The sequence below is a fragment of the Phaenicophaeus curvirostris genome, chromosome 1 (genome assembly GCF_032191515.1).
Source record: "Phaenicophaeus curvirostris isolate KB17595 chromosome 1, BPBGC_Pcur_1.0, whole genome shotgun sequence".
Classification (NCBI taxonomy): Eukaryota; Metazoa; Chordata; class Aves; order Cuculiformes; family Cuculidae; genus Phaenicophaeus; species Phaenicophaeus curvirostris.
This window is the reverse complement of record NC_091392.1, coordinates 188838537-188858265: the sequence shown is the minus strand read 5'-3', so window position 1 is coordinate 188858265 and position 19729 is coordinate 188838537. Positions and strand designations below refer to the sequence as shown.

The 19729-nt window shown below is 41.4% G+C and overlaps 1 protein-coding gene across 1 annotated transcript in view; it reads right to left on the bottom strand.

The window, feature by feature from the left end:
• SACS (sacsin molecular chaperone) overlaps positions 1-1438 on the bottom strand; it is a 57439-nt gene extending 56001 nt beyond the window's left edge. The window contains exons 1-2 of the mRNA XM_069883223.1: positions 1256-1438; positions 1019-1057 (exon numbers count right to left, since the gene is read on the bottom strand). The gene's annotated coding sequence lies outside the window, so the exon portion shown is untranslated. The remainder of the gene's footprint in view (positions 1-1018; positions 1058-1255) is intronic.
• Between the last annotated feature and the right edge of the window lie 18291 nt (positions 1439-19729).

Genomic DNA, 19729 nt, shown 5'->3' with positions numbered 1-19729 from the left:
CTGAAGTGAACAGCATGATGGGGTCAGAAGTGGGTAGTTACTTGCAGGCATCAACACAAGAAGCCGCAGTTCTGCTAGGTCCCAAAAGAGATGCACAAAAGATGGTTCCTCCCTTCATCATCTACTCATCCCATTTAACACAGCACCACAGGCTTTTCATCACAACTACCCTGCTGTTTCCTCCCCTGCTTCTGGAGTGATATCTCCCAGCAGTTTCTGCAGCAGCTGGGTAAATACCAAGGAGCAGCCGCAGAGGCCATCAATTAGGTGATATTCTCTGGTTTACAGCAAATTGCCACGGTCCAATGCCATACTTGTCTGGATGAAAGCAAAATTAATATTCTTATAAAATAACAAGAAAATACTCATTACTTCATTTTTTACTCTGCTGATGTGCCTAGTTTTAGCTACAATAAAGAAATTGCTGAAAAACAGAGTGCAGTAAACTTCTAGCTCTACTTATTGACTCTGTTTTAAAGCTGTACTAGACCATTAGAGCATATGCAGAATAAAATGCATCAAATCATTTGCCAAAGAACAAGACACTGGATTTCTACAAGTACAAATGTTCACATTTAAAAACACATACATGTGCTTCACCTAGAAACAGACCGAGATAGGAAAATGTTCATTCCTTTAGTAACAAATCACACTTGGCCCTCTCTTTGGGAGTGCTGTGTTAAGAACCAGTCTCCCAACGGTAACACGCAAAGCTACTGGAATGTCATAAGCTCTCTACAACTGCATACATAAGAAAAAAAAATAAGAATAGAGCATTTGGCATGAAGTAAGATTTTGTAACAACTCTAGGATATTTTAAAACTTAGTCAGCCACTGTAGTGTGAACAAATGTATTGTGCATCCCAGTGCTTGAAGGCAGCAATGAAATTCCAAAAGAGGCCTTTGCACAGGGAGGGTGTTACTGCAGCAATCGGCTCGTACATCTCTAGAGCAGAGCCCATACAAGCCACCAGGAAAGGAGAACGAGCCCGTGTGCTGAGTCCTGTGCTTCACTCACCCTGCCAGCGCACTGCAGCTCATGAGTCACCCAAAAACCCTGTAGAGACACAGACAATACGGTTATTTGCCTAAATACACTATTAAACGTGTCACGTTCAATGCCTTCTCCACTTGTGAGCGCTAAAAGCCTCGGGATAGGCATAAAACACCTCCTAAAAGCCTCGGGATACGCACAAAACATCTCCCCCCAGACAACTGCAGCGGCCGCGGGATCTGCTATTGAGCTCGTACTTACAGCATCGGCCAGGACACAGCTCGGGGGTTAACTATTTCTTCATGAACTGCTTCCACATGCTTGTCTGCTCATTGTGCCATTTCTTCCATTGGTTGCTTGTGTTCGACAGCATCTGGACCGCAAAACAATCCTTTCCCAGCTCCTGCAAGTTCAGCAGGCGGCGGGGGATGCGTGAGCACTGCTGCAGCCCCGGAGCCTCCACAGCCCAATGCAGCAGAAGCTTTAGCTCCCCCTTCCCAGCCTGGGTTTGTCTTTCTTTGTGTGTGTGGCTTTTTTTTTTAAAGGGATACGGTCCTGACTAACCTCGGGTTTCAACGGCACAATATGAGCTGCGGGCACAGGGTAGTTGTCGAACAGAGAAGCAAACTGAGACACAAGGCCAGAGATTTCATCAGGAGATGAAATTCCAGTTATAACGTATTTGAAGTAAATATCTCCTGTAACAGATCCAATTTTCTGCTTTGTTCTGTTTCATTCAAATTAAACATCCTGGCATTATGCTGCATTATTTCTTCACTTCTTGCATTTCCTTCAGCTTATACAATAGAAGTAACATATTTTCTGTTTATTTATTTCAAGCTTGAACTATCCAGCTGTGTCAAAGGATGTTTACATTTGAAATGTTTACCATTTGAAGAAATCCTCTCTGAAAATTTGTCTGTATAGCAGCTTCAGTAAATGCCCTTAGTGTTCTGCTTCTTCCTCTCTCCTTTACCAACAACGTGCAATGCTCACACTCTTTCAGACTGCCTTAAATTAATTTTGTTGATGCTGTTTACACCAAGACTCATGTGCTACCAGTAGAGAGTTTGGTTTCTCTTTTCCAAGCTGGAACAGGCAGCAGTTAGCACTTAGCTCCTTATGGACTTCACATTCATACTCCTCTTCATGTGACCAGCTCTGCATAAAGCAAACCTCAGAAGAATGAGGGATCTGAGATACAACCTTGAACAGAAACAAAGATCAGACTGAACTGTTTAAGGCATTACTAAGTTTTTTAGATCTTAGATCTCTCACCATATTAATCCATATTAACCTGTCAGGTTGTCCCCCAGGGAAAATGAAGAAACATCCTTTGAGAGCTCTTCTAACCTTGCTGGTCCTCCTGCTTGAATTCCATGTGTCAGTGCTGTCCCTCTCCGTGGCCCAGCAATCCACTGCCACAAATGCACCTTTCCAACCTCTGTCAGTCATCTAAAATGCCACAATAACATAGCACTTCACAAGAGCTACCAGACGGGCCAAATGTATGAGATTAGGGATTTCTAGGGAATCTGGATCTCTCTTTTGCCTCTGCAGGCCTTGGGTGCAGAGAAGATGCACTAGAATTAGCTTGTCTACAGAGTAATGCCTGCAGTGACAGAAAAAGCAAATATTGACAGGAAGAAAACACAGTGCTGTTGCAGCTCCATACAGATAGAGGACATTTCCTTAGAGAACTCCTGGACTTTACTATGACTTTGCTACTTTTGGTTCAAGAAAACTGTTATCCTACCAAGGAGCTAAGGCCCATTTTTCTCATGTTGAAAGTTAACGTGACACTGTAAACACTGAGAGGCATCTGCAGCATTGTATAAAATGATAAATTAACATTCCAAGGAAAAGAAGCCTGTTTCAGTACATCTGATCATAACTGAAATCATTTGTTACCACAAGCGACTTACCAGAGGAGGCCAACATCCTTATACGTCCTGATCATGAAAGGTCAAGAGGTAAGTAAGCAACAAAAATGGCCCTATAATATTGCATTTTGTAGCACTGAGATCAGGGAAAACACGTTTTTCTGATCATCATATCTCAGCTTTACGAAGTTCACTATGGTCACAGTAAGAAATCCTCTAAGTTCAAGTAAACAAAAGGGCATTGTAACCAGGCGTAGCAGACTGTTTAGCCAGGAAAACATGCAGTGCCAGTCCCCAAAACATTGCCCCACTAGATAAGCTCTTGCAGCACAATGATCTCACACAGCTGTCATGTTGCTCCTAAGTTTAGCTGCTGAAAGCATGGGCTCCAATGCAGCAGCACACAGAGAGCAACGCCACGATGCCTCCCTTCCTGAGCTGGGCACACGTGTTGGCTGCAACTGCCTGGGGTCATTCTGGCCACATGGGTCAGTAGGGTGGCATCAGCCCTGTTTATCATTGTCAGACCCTGAAAGCAGAAAAAAAACCATGCGGGGGGGTGGGACTGAAGCCATGGATGACACAGGAAGCATCGCAAGGAGAGGAGGCAATGGGGGGATGAACTAGAGTGCTTTAAAACTACTGTCTCACAAAGTGCTCAAAACCTTTTTAAGCAGCAGGCATGAAGAGTCCTCCTTTGAAATTCTCTTCCTGGAATGAAAAAACAGATTGGGAACTGCTAGCATTATTAGCAATCTCTTTATGGAAGAACATTTGCTGAGGGCAGCCCTGTGTCTGGAAACTGAGCCTGAAAGAGCAGCTGGGCTTCCCAAAGGAAGCAGGTGAAGGGCATATTTCCCCTCAAGGGACGTTTTAAAACAAAGGCAGAAATGAGCATTTGATTGATTAATTCACCATCCCAGCTGTGAAAATCAAGCAAAATTAGAAGACTCATTGCTGCTGCTGAGTTTGGTATGACTTTTATTGGCATGGATGAAGTGCAGCCAGCTACTCAAATGGGTCGCCCACGAGGCTGATGCCTCATAAAGTTCACCCGCCTCCTCCCTCAGCCAAGACCATTCTTCTTATTTCTCTGTCTTTTTATATTTCACCTCCCTCCTCCCCAAACAGGACACCCCTTCTCACACAAACCTGCTGCTGTCAGCAGCCTCTGCACAATCCCAGCAGAGAGAGAGGCACAAAACCTCATCCCCTGCCACCCCTCAGGCACTCACCACAGTGCAGAACAGTGGCTGTGGCAGAGCAGGGAGAGATGGGCAGCCAAAACCATGTGCCGTCACTCACCCCTGCAACACGTCATGCCACTGCAATGCCCCGGGCTGAACAAATGTTTTCATCATCCACGTGCAGCCCAAAGTCGTTACCATAATGAGAGGAGTTGAATTCTGCCTCAAATGGCAGTGATGCATTATGTATACAGAATAGACCCAGTTCAGAAGTTATAAAGGAGTTTGATCTGCTTTTAACTTTGTAGAAAATCTCAGTAAAGGTGACGTAGCCACTACAAGAAATATGAAACCAATTTCAAAATCTTAACCACAGTTCATTTTCATAAAGAGAGCTCTAATTCCTCAACAATCTGATTAGATTTCTCCAGGCATTGCAAGACCACACTTCTCAGCTGTTGGAGGAAAACTGGCAATTAATCTGCATGTTTAATCTGTCTCCACAGCCCCTGGCATTCCATACCCCAAATTAAAGGGGATAAAAATTAAACCTAGCCATAAAACCTTCCTGCAAAGTCTATCTGGTAGTGATGGACACTGTGTAACAACAAAGATTAAGTGGCCTTTAATGATAAGCCAAATTGTGGACAATCTGAATTAATTTCTTAACATACCAACAGTAGCGAGAGGGTTTTTATTTTGAGGTTAAATATCTGGGACTGCATTAGTTGGATGTTGTAGTAAGAACATCGTAATACTCAGAACAGCAAACACTTGAGAACAGCCCACCCCAGCTGTCCCAAGTGACTTACATGTGGCTTAAAGGGGCAGCAGAGAAAAGAACTTTAAAAAAAAGAAGAAAAATGCAAAAGAGGTGATATAACTGAAAAGTGCAGTGCTGCAAGTGCCAAAACTCACAAGTCTGATTCTTGTTCAAGTTAAAATAGTGATTTCTACATTTTGTAATTTATCATATCTGCGGTGGACCTCTTGATAACCTGGTAAAGAGACAGAAATGTTAAAAATTAACATTTCCAGGCTGCGATCCAGGATGATTAAAATACCATTTTGCCTAGGCTATTAGTGCCATAACAATTATAATGCCAGCAAGGCCAGGCTATTAGTGTTTGGGTGATTAAAATGCCAGCCTGGTCTTTTAGACTTAGAGTGATTAGCATGTGGCCAGCCCAGGCTATTAGTGTTTGTACCACCAATGGTGTAGAATTGTATAGTCCTTTCAGAATTTAATTTAGGCCAGATTAGTTTGATGTGCCGCATTTTTATCAATTATACTTTTCATTATTGAAATATTTATATGCATACTTCAAATATTCATGGCATAGTAAGAGAAACATGTTTTACTGCATTTGTACAACAATAAGGAAAATTTAGCATGTTGTCTGGGTAAGATGAGTCATGAAAAGACTGGGTTATTGAATAAGAATTTCAAACATGGAAATTAAAACTGCTGATGATGTATTCATCCTCTAACTAAAATGTAAATGCCAACTCTGCTAGCCTGTAGCAAGTAGCCCTCAGCTCAGGCTCCTCAGGGTGGGACCGTGAAGAACCAGCTAGGTTACCAGGAAGTGTAGTCTCTTAAGAGATTAGATGTTAGATGGAAATAACATCTCAAATAAAATAATTAAATAATATGATAATAAAAAAATAATAAATAAAACCATAAATAAAATAGTGACCATAGTAACATCCCTACATCTGATGCTGTCACAGCTCTCAGGCTCAATGGCAGCACTGCACTCATGTGCACTCTACAGCTTCTTCATGATGTTTCCTAGTAGCCTGTGATTTGATCCAAAGTGAGCCTAGCAGACTCATCCCATCAAAAATGGCAGACACAAAAGTTTTCTTTCAGTTGATTACCTAGAACAGTTGTACAAGAAAAACTGATTACATGGGGCACCATCTCTAATAGGTACTTTGATATTTTCTTTTTTTCAAAGGTAGTTCTCACTCTGTCTGAAATTTTAAGGCTGGTGTTTGCTTAATTTGTTTAGTTTTTTGACTGTTTACAGCAACGGCTACTCACTTTCTGATAATGCCCACTCTTTATTATAAATTGCTCTGGCTGCAAGTTAAGAGTGAGTAGAAGTTATACTATTAACCTGGTCATCCCTATAAATACACAATTACCTTCATGTCTGTGCATTTTGTTAGCCACTATACTTTTCTGGGTCTAACTGGAGTCCTCTGGAAGCCAACAGGAACCTCTTCATGGAGTATCAATTCATTTAAGCCTCAGCTTCTCTCCACACTGAACGAATTTTGACTCCCAACACTGCACTTCCAGCACCTGTTTAGGTTATTGCAGGATGGTATCAGAAGCCTGACATGCCTCTCCTTGGCATATTCCTTCCTGACACAAAGCTGCCATCAGCTGCAACGCCAGCCCACTTGGAAGCTCGTTTGTGCACAGCTTTGCTGGTGCCCATAAGCATTCACACAACCCAAAGGCTGCCAAAATCTAGGGAAGTTGTTGCTGGGTGGCTGGAAGGTATATTATTCAATGGGGAACCAGTTGGATGATTGCGTCGAGGTGGTAGTGGTCAATGGCTCAATGTCTTGAGGGAGACTTGTGACAAGTGATGTCCCTCAAGGTTCTGAATTGGGAACAGTGCTGCTTAATGGCTTCATCAATGACATAAACAGTAGGATTGTGTGCGCCCCCAGCATGTCTGCCGATGACACCTAGGTGACTGATGCGGTTGACATGCCTGAGGGGAGGGATGCCATCCAGAGTGACCTGGGCAGGCTCTGAAAGTGGGCTCATGTAAACTTCATCAGTTCAACAAAGCCAGTGCAAGGTCCTGTACATAAGTCAGGGCAATTCCCGATATCAATACAGGCTGAGAGATGAAACGATTGAGAGCAGCCCTGTCAAGAAGGACTTGGGGGTACTGGTGGCTGAAGAGCTTAACATGAGATGGCAGTGTGCACTCACAGCCCAGAAACAATCCACAGCCTGGCCTGTATCAAAAAGTGTGGCCAGCAGATCGAGGGAGGTGACTCTGCCCTTCTACTCTACTCTGTTGAGACCCCACCTGGAGTTCTGCGTCCAGCTCTGGAGCCCTCAGCACAGGAAAGACACGGACCTGTTGGAGCAGGTCCAGAGAAGGGCCACAAAAATGGACAGAGGGATGGAACACCTCTTCAATGAAGATAGGTTGAGAGCGTTTGTGTTGTTCAGCCTGGAGAAGAGAAGGCTCTGGGGAGATCTTATTGCGGTCTTTCAATGCTTAAAGGGGGTTTATAAGAAAGATGAGGACAGACTTTTTAGCAGGGCCTGTTGTGACAGGACAAGAGTTAATGGTTTTAAACTTAAAGAGGGTAGATTTAGACTAAGTAGAAGGAGGAATTTTTTTGCACTGAGACCAATGAAACACTGGAACAGGCTGACCAGAGAGGCTGACCAGAGAGGTAGTAGATTCCCCACCCCTGGAAGCATATAGGATAAGGCTGGATGGGGCTCTGAGCAACCTGGTCTTGTTGAAGATGTCCCTATTCACTGCAGGGCAGTCAGACTAGATGAACTTTAGGGGCCCCTTCCAACCCAAATTATTCTATGATTCTATGCCAGAAATCACGCTGGAAAAAAAGCAGTGATGCTGTTTCTTGAGACAACTAGGATAACATCCTCAGTTTTGGTGATAGATAATGGTTTCTTTTTGGTGTGACTTCAAGTTAATTAACACTCTCACTTTCAGTTTTCAGTTTTCTCTATTTTGTTATGACACCGTGTCTTTCAGGCTTGCCAGTTCCTTATTCAAGAGGTCCACCAGAGCTCATAGAATATGCATTTTGGTGGACTTACATGTTACACTCACAAAGGATGTTGAAGCAGTCACAGCTCAGTTTTTCTGTGCTCTGAACCAAAAGCTATTTAGCTGTGATTAGCACAGTCCTGATCCCAAGCTATTCAGCTCTGCTGAGAGGCAAAGTATATTAGCTTAAGCTGGTTGCCATATAAACACTTGAAGCAGGGAAAGAGCGAGCTCACGTTCTGCATAAAATCATGTAGCCATATTTGTTGTCTAAATACATGGATATCTTTCTAATTAAGCTATGCAGATGACACCAATTTAGAGGGATTAGTGAATGCCCTTGAAAGCAGGCCAGTCAGAGGGACTTAGACAAGCTGGAGGAATGGCCCAACTTTATGACATGCAAGGACAAATGCAAAATTCTGCACTTGGAGAGGAGCCAGAACAGGATGATTCTTCCTGGCTAGGGGCAGCTTTATGGAGAAGGCCCTGGGGGTTGGTGGGCAGCAAGCAGAGCATGAGCCAGCAGTGACCCTGGCAACAATGAAGGCCAACGGCATCCTGGGTTGCATGAACAGGGGCAGAGCCAGAGACCAAGGGAAGTGATTATCTCCTTCTGCTCAGCATTCATTAGACCAAATCTAGACTACAACATCCAAATTTGGGGCTCCAAATACAGAAGAAACATTGACTCACTGGATAAAGCTCAGCAGAGGCCACCAAAGTGGTGAGGGCTGGAGTATTGGCCCTATGAGGAAAGGCTGAAGGAGTGGGCTTGTTCAGCCTGGGCAGAGGTAGCTTCAAGCGGCTTACCAGCAGCTCCCAGTGCCGACAGAGACATCTTTGAGAGGAGGAGCTGGGCTCTTCAAAGCACTGTGGGACAGGAATATGAGAAACAGCAAGTATATATTGAAAGAAGAGAGGTCAAAACTGCTTTTGGCTGAGATAGAGTTAAATGTCTTCACAGTAGCTGGTATGGGGCTATGTTTTGCATTTGTGCTGAAAACAGGGTTGATAACGCATGGATGTTCTAGCTACTACTGAGCAATGCTTAGACAAAGTCAAGGCCTTTTCTGCTTCTCACACCACCACATCAGCAAGCGGGCTGCTGTTGTTCAAGAAGCTGGGAGAGAACACAGCCAGGAAAGTTGACCCCAACTGACCAAAGAGTTATTGCAGACTATATGGCATTGTGCTCAGCTATAAAACTGAGGATGGGGCTTGGCAGAGAGGCTGGTACTTAGGAACTGGCTGGGCATGAGTTGATTAGTTGGTGTTGAGCAATTGTTTTCATTTGCACTGTTTGCTTTTTTCTTATGTTTATTTTCTCCTCTCATTTTTGTTTTGTTGGGGATTTTCCTTACAGGTTGTTTGGTTTGTTTGTTTTTTTAAAAATAATTTTAATGTTTAAACTGTTTATATCAGCCCACAAGTTTCTTTCTCACTTTTACCCTTCAGATTCTTCCCTCAACCCATGGGGAGGGAGTGATCAAGTGTCTGTGTGGTGCTTAGTTGCTAGCCAGGGTTAAACTATGACAACTGGCTAGAAGTTTTTTCCTCATGAGGAGTTCCAAGCAGAGGCACAGCTTGCTCAGTGAGGTTATGCACTTTCCATCTTTGGAGGGTTTTATGACCTGACTTGATGAAGCCCTGATGAGCTTTGTCTGACCTCAGAGCTGACCCTGCTGTGAGAGAGGTTTGGACCAGAGTAATCCTGTGGTCCCCCTTGCTTAAATTATCCTGCAGTCCTATTATCCCATGATCCTCCATGTCCATCTTCTTGAAAATATGTCCCTCTGGTCCTTTAGAATTCTGGGCAGGCTTCACAAGAATGGCTCCACTTCCCTCCTGCCATGCATGCAGAGCCACATCTTGCTGTCCCTCATACTTCTAACCTCAGCACTCAGCTGCACATCAGCAAGGTAACTGAAACAGCTTTCTTTGGAAGCTGAGTAGAAGAAAATTTTTCATCCCTCCTTATGAGTAGTTCTTGATTAAAAAGAAAAAAAACAAAACCAAGGCAAACAACAACAAATGAAAACAAACCATTGCACCTTTATCTCACTTCCACATAAACAAACACATCATAAAAAAATATGACCACCCCTCTATCTCTCCATTACGAAGCTTAAATGGGAATCTGGACTATCTGCCTTGAAGATCTACATGTATATGCTTTTCCATAAGATGTCCTCGGAGATAATGATTAGTATGTGAGTGCACATTTGTATGTGATGTTGTTCTTAGATTGCCTCAGATAGTTCTGGTCATGGCTAAAGAGTTTTATTCCCAGACCAAATGCATTGTTCATAATTTTAAAGAACTAGAATCAAGTAGCTGGCAGTTGGACTAAATGGTCATTGTAGGTCCCTTCCAACTGAATTATTCTGTTCTAAATGCTTCAAATGTTCTTCTTCAGACTCATAGGCTAGGTATTTTTGAGGGAAAAATAATCCAGAATGCAGTGAAGAAAACAAGAAATATTTAATTATGTAAAGATAAAACCACATTTTGTTTTCTTTTTAACTCCACAAAACTAGTATTACAGGAGGAGTCACTATGTCACCTGATGAAGGGTGAAAGAACAGGTCATAGAATCGTAGAATCATAGAATGATTTGAGTTGGAAGGGACCTTAAAGATCAGCCAGTTCCAACCCCCCTGCCGTGGGCAGAGACACTTTCCAATAGATCAGGTTGCTCATAGTGTCATCCAACCTGAACAGTTCCAGGGATGAGGCTTCCACAACTTCACTGAATAACCTGTTACTGTGCCTCATCACCCTCAATGTAAAAAAATTTCTTCCCAATATCTAATCTAAATCTCCCCTCTTTCAGCTTAAAACTGTCACTCCTCATCCTATCACTACACTCCCTGATAAAGAGTCCCTCCCTAGCTTTTCTGTAGTCACCCTTTAAGCACTGGAAGGCTGCTATAATGCCTCCCCCGAGCTTTCTCTTCTCTAGACTAAACAACCCCAACTCTCTCAACTTGTCCTGGTATGGGAGATGCTCCAGCCCTCTGATCATCCTCGTGGCCCTCCTCTGGACTCGCTGCAATAGATCCATGTCCTTTCTGTGCAGAGGACTCCAGAACTGAACACAGCACTCCAGGTGAGGTCTCATGAGAGCGCAGTAGAGGGGCACAATCACTGCCCTCCACCTGCTGGTCCCTCAAACTGGGATGGAAAATCTTTTCTGTTGGGACCTTTTGTCCCAAAAGGCCTGAAAATCACAGAATCACGGAATCACTAGGTTGGAAAAGACCCACAGGATCGAGTCCAACCATTTCCATCAATCACTAAACCATGTCCCTGATCATCTCATTCACCCATCTTTTAAACACCTCCAGGGAAGGTGACTCAACCACCTCTCTGAGCAGCCTATTCCAGTGCCCAGTGACCCTTTCCGTGAAAATTTTTTTTCTGATGTCCAGCATGAACCTCCCCTGGCAGAGCTTGAGGCCATTCCCTCTCGCCCTGTCCCCTGACACTTGGGAGAAGAGGCCAGCTCCCTCTTCTCTACAACCTATCTATAAAATGTTATATATACAACAAATACCGGCACAAATTACTCCAAAAGGTATGAATTTTCAGGCAACATGCTTTTAGAATACCGCCTTGTACCTAAATTTGAGTCAGCAACGATATCAAGTAATAGTCACAGCTTTGTTTAATTTCTTCTCGTTGATTCACACTTCCATTCTCATCCATTTCCACTCGGCTTCCCCAGCGGGCGGGGGAAGGGGGCCGAGGGTTGCTCCCTGGGTTTCCACCACGAGAGGTCCCCATAGCCCCGCAGGCTGGAGCCGCCTCTCAGCTCGCAGCAGGGCAGGGCACCAGTCACAGCAGCCTGTGTCATCTTGAGAAAGCCGCTTAGGCAAAAGGAGGAGTCTAAAATTAAGCACCTACCTATGAGACTTGATTCTCCCCTTCGCAATACAGCATCCAGCAGAGAGCAGAATCTGCTTACAGCTTGTCCAAATCAGCGTGTAATTCATTGTGCTTGGAGTTCCTTTACATGAGAAGATGTTTTAAATTGTGTTGTTTGCAGATTCCTGCCTCATACTCTCATATTTGCCATTACATGTTTCAAAGACTGGCATTATATACGGTCTTTTAGAATCATCATAGGATCACAGAATCATACAATAGTTAGGGTTGGAAGGGACCTTAAAGATCATCTAGTTCCAAACCCCCTGCCATGGGCAGGGACATCCCACTAGATCAGGTTATCCAAGGCTCCATCCAACCTGGCCTTAAAAACCTTCAGGGATGGGGCATCCACAACCTCCCTTGGTAACCTGTTCCAGTGTCTCCCTACTCTCATGGTGAAGAAATTCTTCCTAATGTCTAATCTAAATCTGCCCCTCTCCAGTTTATATCCATTCCCCCTTGTCCTATGACCACAAGCCCTTATGAACAGGCCTCCAGCTTTCTTGTAGGCTCCTTTCAGGTACTGGGAGGTCGCTAATTTTAATAGATAGTAAGTTAAAAATACTAACAAAACCAGATCTAGAAAAAAAATGAATTAACCAAATATTCAGAATAATTCAGAAAAACATTCTGTCTCTGATGAGACTTCAAATAAACCAACTACTGTCAGTTCTTTCCAAAGTTGCTTTTAAAATTATAATGGAAGTGCAAATTTCTGGATGCCAGTGGGGGCCCCGAGCAAATGGGCGTACATTATATTTTCTTTTCAGGGAGCTTTCCATATACTTTCACTGAAGCATATTCTGAGCTGCATTTTGGTAGGCATCCATGTGACTTCAGGCATGGGTGTGCTCCAGCCAAATTGTTAGTATGAATAATTATTTGCGGTAGTGAAAGCAAAATATACCTGTGCATCAACATGAAAGGACAGTGCAGGTGGCAGCTTTGGTCAATACGGCATCTCAAGTGGTTGTCACACATCTTTTTTTTAAAAAAATTAAAAGTCCTGTGGGAGACCAACTTGTTGCACGTTAATCACCATTGCAGAAGGGAATGGCGAGGAACAGGTTGGCCTGGTTGTACAGTTAGAAAGAACCAGAGGCTAAATTTGGCAAGACTGTGCCCTAGCCTTAATCCAACAAAGCATGTGTTTGATTTTAAGTTCATAAGCGATTCATTGACATCAGTATGGTTATTCTCATGTTTGAAATTAAGCACCTGTAAAAATGCCGTACAGGATTGGACCTCTCCCTTCAACAGCCTCGGAGTGTTCACATAATAGTGCCCTTTGTAGTGTCTGAAAATCTGGTTCCTCAGCTTCCTTTGCCTGTAGTGATACCACATAATATGAGAAGCAGGTCATTTGGGGCCCAGTTCTGCAGTGAGCTCCACTTAGGCAGAATCAAAGCCATAGACAGTCGTTGTAGCCCAAGCTTCTGAAAGCCCATTTTCACAACTGCAGTGATGAATCCAAGCTCCTGTTGTGTTCTTCCCCATCATAGTCTTGAACTGTGGCAAAACAACTTCAGCCCGGTAATTCAAGATCATTGCTGCAACAGGGGAACAGCTTCAACTTGCTTAAAACTTACATAGTACCTTATCATGACAAAGTGCCCTGTTTACTTACAGCCTCCAAAATTCTCTAAGTGACTTCTGATTAGGATGCTGTGACAAATATAGTCAGTAAACTTAAATGTTTGTTTTCCTAAAGCTTCCTAAAACTTGCTTAATTCCCAGATAGAAAATGTTTTGCAAGTATATAGTGTTGTTACCAAGTGAAACTGCTGAATTAGCCTGAATAGGAATGTATGATGCCTCACTAACATACCTCAGTGACGTGCTACAATACACAAAGCAGAGTGCATGTATTTGCATGCAGCTAGTCATAAATGCTTATGCTTTAGCATTGGATGACCTAGAGGGGAAATGAAGTAACCTTGTAAGTGGCTGATCAAAAGGGAAAATTGTTATCCTGTCATTAAAGAGTGACTGAAGAGGGGAATAAATTTCCTGACCAAAGATATGAACTAAAAGAATTTGGATTACTTTCTGATGCTAAATATATCAGGCATTTGGATCATGTCCATTACTGCAAAACTACCGTGTGGTAAACCAGGAGTCGTGTTCATCATGTAACTGTCACCATAGAGGAGTGAGTGGGTGAGGAGTGTCCCTCCCAGAGGGTGATAGCATGTCTGTTGCATGGACTTGTGTCAGGGCCCAGTCACGCAGTATGTTATAACTTGTATGAAGTGGCAGCTTGATGCCTTACAGCAGTGCCTTTAACTATGGCATCAGCTTTTTCTTTTGATATGAAAGAGACAGAAAAAATACTTGTGTGCATGTGCATTTGTACACGTGTTAAATTCCACTTACAGTAAATAGAAACTGTCCCTTAAAAAGGGCTGTTGCAGAAATTAGAGCAAAAAATTCAGAAGTACATGCCTTGAGTCTGGCTGCTTTATACTTAAATACTTAAAATTCTGAAAATTGTTAGTGTCTTGTGGGTGTCTCTAATGCGAATGGGAAGTGCAACAGAAGGCTTACATACAATTACAAATCGAGGTTTTGAAGCCTAGCCTTTTCTAAAAATCTTAGCAATTGTCCAGAAAGAACTTAAACAAACTCATGTGTTTACAACAGTTTCAAAGAAATAAAAGTATGAGAAAATTTTCTTCATAGGGCACACATTTCTACTCATAATTCAACTATTTATGATCACAGGTATTTGTATAGAGGGGCTTTTCCATATTTTTTTCGTATTTCAGTGTCTTACCTCATGATGATTGGTACTAGAATTGCTATAGAAATGGGGAAACTACATTGCTAATAGTCTATATATCAGCAAAAATTCATACATGGAAACACATAAAATTATGTAAATTGATACAAAGGGCATGGCTTAAGTCTTAGTAACAGAATGTGTGTAGCACACAAATGTCATTACTACTGTTGCATTTGGATATCAATGTATTTTTCACCTGCCACTTTATTTGCTTTTCTTTTTCTTCTCTTCCATAACACATAAACAGTGGTTCCAACACTGGGTAGAGGAGGTGCCTTCTGTCCTCCCTCTTCACCCTGCACATCTCTGAATTTATACTTGGAGCAACTCTTGTGCTGCCTGATGACCTAAAGTGCAGCACATCCTGGTCCAGAAATGTCTCATTATCTGCAAAAAGTAACAAGTCTCTGATTTTGGTCTTTCATTTCAATGACATGAATCCAAATCCAATCACTAAAGTACAAATTACAGAAGAAATTTTCCTTTGCTAGCTTTGAAGCAATAAAGGAAAACGTGCATAATCATTAACATCTGTGAATTTTACACATTTTGAGGCATGTTTTCAAATCAAAGTAATGTGCTCTCTGAAGATGAGATTAGTTGAATAGGCATAAATCCTACAGTTATATTGAAGTCTGAAGTGCAAGTAACAGCACAGCCTTGGCTTCAAATGCTCACAAGATTGTTCATAAAATATTCTACATCAGGCAGTAGATTTATCATAAAAACTTTTATGAAAAGCTACAGACCATTATGCTAAAAGCAATATAGATCAGAAGTAAACACACAAAGACAGTATTTGTAGGAAGAGGTAATAAAGACATAAGTCATAATAATTCATAATTCTATTCATAAACATAACTTGCTTATGTCCTTAAACGGTCACTGCTACTGTAGCACTAATGAAAGTGAGCACTCAGGCGGGATTCTCAGTTTCAAGTGTCCCTTCATTTTCTTCTTTACACTCAAGAAGTTTTAAAACATCTAGCAGTTCATCAGTAACCCACTCATGATGTAGTAGACATTTTATTTTTTCACATAAACATGGCACATTCCAAAATGTCTAGAGAATCTCCTGTGTGTCTCTGCATACTGAAAAGAGGGGGCTGCATAGAGTGCTGTTCCCAGGATCCAGCAAATAGCTTTGGACAGTCATGGAACTATTCTAACCATTTCCCCATCACTGTATTTAAAAACTGTTCCCGGACACTGAGAACCTTTTGAACATTTTAATCCTGTTACATGTATGGGCCCATAGAAGATAGATTTGCACCTAAGTATTGGAGTTAGTGTTGTAAAAGTTGGAGGGTTTTATTTTTATATTTGTGGCTCTGCTTGAAACATACATAACTGCTAAGGCACTCCACCACCTGCATCCTGCTCCCTGACCAGCCAGGCTGGGCATCTCTTGGGATTCACTGTAGCTCCAGACTGGCTGACATCTCCAGGTGTCTTTCCTATGCAAATCAGGGATCTGGGGAGGGATGGCTGGCGTGCATATGGGTTTCACCCCAAAATGTGATCCAGACATGGTGTTTGTGCACATCCTGGCTCAGAAACTCAGATGTTTCCCAGGTTATAGTGTCTAGACATAGGCTTAATTTTGGGACAATAATTTACGTCTTCCTGCACATAGGTTTCTCATCTGCATCGTGAAGGTATTAATGCCATCATTGTGCTGTCCATGCTTCTTGCTATCCTGACTTCCTTGTTGAGAGTCCTGATTTCTATTTAGATCTCTAGCTGTTACTGTAATTAATATACACACAAAAAGCTGTTGCAAACTGTTAGGGCACCTATACAGAGAATATCATAATATCAGAAATCAAAACAGCAGATAAAATAGAAGTTTAATCTCTCAAGGATAAGTAACACATGCTTCTTTTCTATATACCTGACTGTGGTGATGTCTGCCATGCCATAAACCACATAAATCCAGAATGCTTATAATAAACCATACGTCACACCACCTGTTCTCATACAGCGTTCTTTCTTTTTTGAACTAAAGTAGCTGCAAGTGAAACGTAGACTTTCAAGCCAAAGAATCACTTCAGCCAGCATCCAGTTTCAAAAGGTTCATATTAAAATTGTATGAAGTCCAACAGGAATATCTTTAAGAATTCAAAAGCATAAAAACTGGCAGTTTCAAATTCCATACTGGAAGACAAGCTATTTTTAGAGACAAATGAGAATTTCTGCTTCAATTTAAACCTGTTCTATTTGTGGAGCTCCAGCCAGCTGCCTTCCCAATAAAAATAAATAATAATAATAACTACAACATGTGAACACTGGCCTTCTCACAAGGGCTTGCAGCTTTAAAAAAAACATTGCTAACAGTCATTTTCTGCTGCAGCCACATTCATTTTAAGTGATGGTGAGTTACACTTTGGCAACAAATTGTGGTTTACAAATTCTTTTAGGTAAGTAAATGCAATGCAAGCTATGAGAAAAGAACGAATGTGCATCTAGACACCTGTTTTTCATTTATAATATTGGATTAAGTTAATCTCATCCTGAATCAGGAAAAGGATCATCTGAATACATCTATAAGAAGTTGAATAAATGATAACTTATGCAAGAATGAATTCCCTTTCAACTAGGAGAAAAATGGATCATTCATAATTAAATTATTGAGTAACTTGGCCTGCCACCCACTCCATAATGTGAAATTATGTTTATTCATTTAGACCCCACCACATCTCAGCACACAGGAACCCCGACTGTTTGAAGTGGTGATTGTAGCCTCTCAGTAAATATGTGACTATGGTTTTAAATGCTCAGTACTTACTGGGCCAGAAAGAAAAATGTTGATTTTAATACTGTGAACAGGAGGATGGACTATGTGGCCATCTAAAGTATTATATAAAGTCTTTTCTGCCCCCCAATTTTTTTGACTTGGTAGCATATACTCACTATGTGCACGTATACATGCACAAAGGCACGTGACAATTTTTTGTCTTTCACTATAGGAACAGCTGATAGTTATTTCCTTCAGCTAACATACAGCATCTATATTATTCTGATGTCCCTAACTTATGGCTCATAAATGTGCCTTCAAGCAGTAAGCCTGGCAAAAATAAGTAAATAAAATTATAATTAAAATGCTCGCAATATTGATATAATTTTGCCCCAAAGTACAATAAATTACAACCTTAAAACAAGAGTGGAGGAGTAGAATATCCTTATTGCTACATCACAATTTTTTCAACACAAGGTTACAATTTTCAAGTAAAAAATCATTGTCATACATTATGACATAATTGTCTGCAAAAATAAAAATTCAAATAATAACTAAGGCAAACCCATCTTTATACAATTAAATATGTATTTGTTGTGCAGAAAATATTAATTCTGTTCATGCACAATAATATTTTCACATAAACCAAAAGGAACAGAAAACCAAATCACAAATATAAAACATTTTGTACTAATAATTTGCCTCTGTTTCACTGTGGTCGCAATTATACTGATCCTTTCTTTCCTTACTAGTTTCTGCACTGTTAAATGCCAGCACAGCCACACATTTTCATTATAGAAATCTGCACCATTAAACAAGAGGAATATAATAGTCAATCAAATACTACACAAATAGAAGCACTTGTATCATGGCCTTAAGGGCATTGACTGATTTTAGATCAAAGGTTTATCTTGCACATCGTAATATATAGTGTAAAATTTGAATATAAATAGTGAGAGAGAGAATTAGTTAAGTAATACCGAAGCAACTTCAGTAGTGTCTCAAGTGTCTTATTTTTGCAAATCAGCTGCATATAGGAGCAATATTTTTTTATTATTATTATTATCTATACACTCTGATCTTACCTAGATGTCATGCTGACTTACCCAGTTCTTGGTGGTTGTTCCAATTCCTTTTTTGGGAATATATCAAAGTGAGAAGCCATATACAACTTCTGACAAGAATAACTCACCAAGACTGTTTTCAGAGAGAGACCCTTAGATGGGTTCATTGTTTCATCCAAAGCAAAAAACGCAGCTGCTAGCAGCTGACTGAAGACCTTCCAAATTTTTCCTTTTTGTTGTGGATCTTCAGATATCGTTGTTTTTTGTAGGTATCTGCTGAACATGTCTCGACAGCTACTTTATCTCATATTATCTGATAGGAAAATGTAGAATAATTTACTGTTATTAATAATAAACTCACTTAAGTGATGCTTTGCAAACACAAAGTGTACTCATATGAAATGAGCAACAGATGAGTATGCCCCAACAAGTTTACCGCTTAATACTGGGAGCCTCACAAAGAGAACAGTATGAGCTCTTCTTACACCCCAAATCAGAGAATACAAGCAAGACAAGAAACCAGGCAACTGCTGTGGGAAAGAAGAGTGGAGATTAAAAGTACTGGGATGAGGGCTGCTATAACAAACAGATTTTAAGAACAGTTATAAAAGAAAAAACATTACTGTTTCATTTGTACTTTTTGTAGTTTTGCCTTCATTCCCAGGATAAACTCTATTCCTTATGACTTCACTCTTTGATTATGGAGGAGGAACAATAAAATGTTGCTGGGCTTTGCACCACACGTGGTGCTCAGCTGTAGGCACCTCTCTTCTGAGCTCTGTCACACCTTGCATGTGACTTGGCTGCTCAGGGCTCTCTTTGCCTCTCAGCACTGCGATTCCCAGCACCCACCGGGCTGGGATATCCTCTAAGATCACACTGGTCTAGGAATAGAGGTATAATAACACAAAGGATTAAAAAACTTTTTTCTTTTAAGTAGCCATGAAGAAGTTAAAAGGAAGCGGAGTCCACAGCTCATCCTGCAGCTGGGCATGTCTATGTATCGTGGTACCAACAGCTGCACATCTGCCAGACCCATTGCCCAAGCCCAGCAAGCCACGAAGTCAGATTAACAGAGCCCTGAGTTTAAGTTAATAAATCTTGCTGCAAAGCAGTATTGAGTGCCTCATACTACACAAGTATGTTTGTATGGTTGTTAGTCCTGAGCCAGCCCTTGTCTAGCAAGTTTAAAGGTGCAAGTGTCCATGCTTATCCGTTTAAACACAGCATAAAGGTCTGTATTTTTCTATTCTTCATATTTATGTAGATACATTCTTTCTCAGTCTCTCTGAACTATTTTTCCAATGAATTTAACATAGCTAGCTCCAAGATAAAGCCTTAGCATTTTACTTTTCCATTAAAAC